This window comes from Microtus ochrogaster, unplaced genomic scaffold (genome assembly GCF_000317375.1).
Source record: "Microtus ochrogaster isolate Prairie Vole_2 unplaced genomic scaffold, MicOch1.0 UNK67, whole genome shotgun sequence".
NCBI classification, from domain to species: Eukaryota; Metazoa; Chordata; class Mammalia; order Rodentia; family Cricetidae; genus Microtus; species Microtus ochrogaster.
The window spans coordinates 394,332-396,653 of record NW_004949165.1 but is presented as its reverse complement, the minus strand read 5'-3'; positions in this window follow the sequence as shown (position 1 = coordinate 396,653).

Below are 2,322 nucleotides of genomic sequence, written 5' to 3'. Positions count from 1 at the left end.
AGGATAGGATCATTTCAGGTTCCCTATCTTCAGCTGCCCCAGGAACTAACTGGGGACCTCTCCTTAGGCACCTGGAAGCCCCTCTAGGTCGAAGTCTCTTCCCAACCCTACGATGGCTCCCTTAATTAAGATATGTGCTTCCCTGCTCCCCTATCCTGCCTTCCTGTATCCCAATCATCTCGTTGCCCCCAGTTCTCCCCATCCAACCCTTCTCACTTTTTTCTCCCCATCTCCCCTTACCCCCTCCCACCCCACCCTTAAGATCCCGATTTTTTGCCTGGCAATCTTGTCTACTTCCCCTACCCAGGAGGATAGCTATATGTTTTTAGGGCTGTCTTTCTTTTGCACGACCCAGCCCCCCCCCCAGCACCCCTCCCAACCCAGACCTGCTCTATGCTAGGACCAGTGCTCAAGAACAGTTTTAAGCTCCTTCTCTAAGGTTTTGCTCTTTTTAAGCCTTTGCAAAACACAACTTATGGTCATTTTCTGAGAACCCAACTATATTGGTGACAAGAGATGTCCAACTGGGGCTCTATCTCCCCCATTATTAGGTTATTTCATTTAGACCACTTTCATATGTGTATATATTTTAGGAAGCTTCTATAGAATTAGGTTTTCATACTACCCCTTAATTTTAGCAATCTCTCCCAATATTCACTCCCTGGTCTCCTTCTTCCCTTCCCCCTATACTTGACCCTACCATTCTAGCACCCACCCCTATCCACCCATCCATAACTATCCCTGCTTCCCTTCCCTAGGGAGATCTATCTATCTTACTCAAGTCCCTTATTCTATATCTAATTTCTGTGGTTGATCTTCACTTATAAGTGAGTATATACCATATTTGTCTTTCTGGATCTGGGTTACCTCCATCAGGATGACTCTTTTTTAGCTCCATTCATTTACCTTCAAATTTCATAAATTTATTTTTCTAATAACTGAATAATACTCCTTATGTAAATGTAATGTGTTTTCCTTATCAAGTCATCTATTGAAGGACATCTAGGCTCTTTCCATTTTCTGCCTATTGTGAATAGGGCAGCAATGAACATAGCTGAGCAAGTAAGTGTCTCTTTGGTAAGAGGAAGCATTCTTTGGGTATATACCCAAGAGTGGTATAGGTGGATCTTGGGGTAGATTGATTCTCATCTTCCTGAAGATTCACTACACTGATTTCTGTTGTGGTTGTATAAGTTTACACTCCCTCCAACAATGGATGAGTATTTCCCTTGCCAGCATGGGCTGTCAGTTGTTTTATTGATCTTAGCCATTCTGGCGGTTGTAAAATGAGATCTCAAAGTAGTTTTGATTTGTATTTCCCTGATGACCAGGGATCTTGAACTTTTGAGTTTCTTCTATTAAGAATTCTGTTTAGATCTGTACCCCATTTTTAATTTTCTTATTTTTTTCTTGATGTCTTGTTTTTTAATTCCTTGTATATTTTGGATATTAGGCCTCAATTGGATGTGTAGTAGGTAAAAATCTTTACCAGATGATGATGGTGCATACCTTTAATCTCAGCTCTTGGGAGGCTGAGGCAGTCAGATTTCTGTTAGAAGATAGATTGGTCTACAGGGTGGGTTTCAAGATAGCCAGGGCTATACAATGAAACGCTGTCTCAAAAAAAAAAAAAAAAAAAAAGTTTACCCATTCTGTGGGGTGCTTCTTTGTCCAAATGACAATATTCTTTGCTTTACAAAAGATTTTCAGTTTCATGTGGTCTCACGTATTGTTGATCTTAGTGCCATTGCTAATGGTGTTCTGTTCAGAACATTATCTCCTATACCAATGAGTTTAAGATTATCTCCTACTTTCTCTTCTACCAGGTTCAGTGTACCTCACTTTATGTTGAGGTTTTGATCCACTTGGAGCTGAGTTTTATGAAAAGGGATAAGTATGAAACCATTTGGATTTTTCTACATACAGCCATCCAGTTTGACTAGCATCATATGCTGAAGATGCTTTCTTTTGTCCTGTGTGTATATCTAGCTTCTTTGTCAAAAATCAGGTGTCCATAGGTGTGCAGATTTATGTCTGGGTCTTAAATTTAATTCTATTGATCAACGTTTATACATTTATGCCAATATCATGCTGTTTTTATTACTATAGATGTGTAGTACAACTTGAAATTGGAAATGGTGATACCTGCAGCAGTTATTTTATCATCCATGATTGTTTAACTATCCTAGGTTTTTTGAGTTTCCATAAGAAGTTGAAATTGTCCTTTCAATATCTATGAAGAATTGTATTGGAATATTGATGGGGGTTGCATTGAATGTGTAGATTGCTTTTGGTAGGATAGACATTTTTATTATATTAATC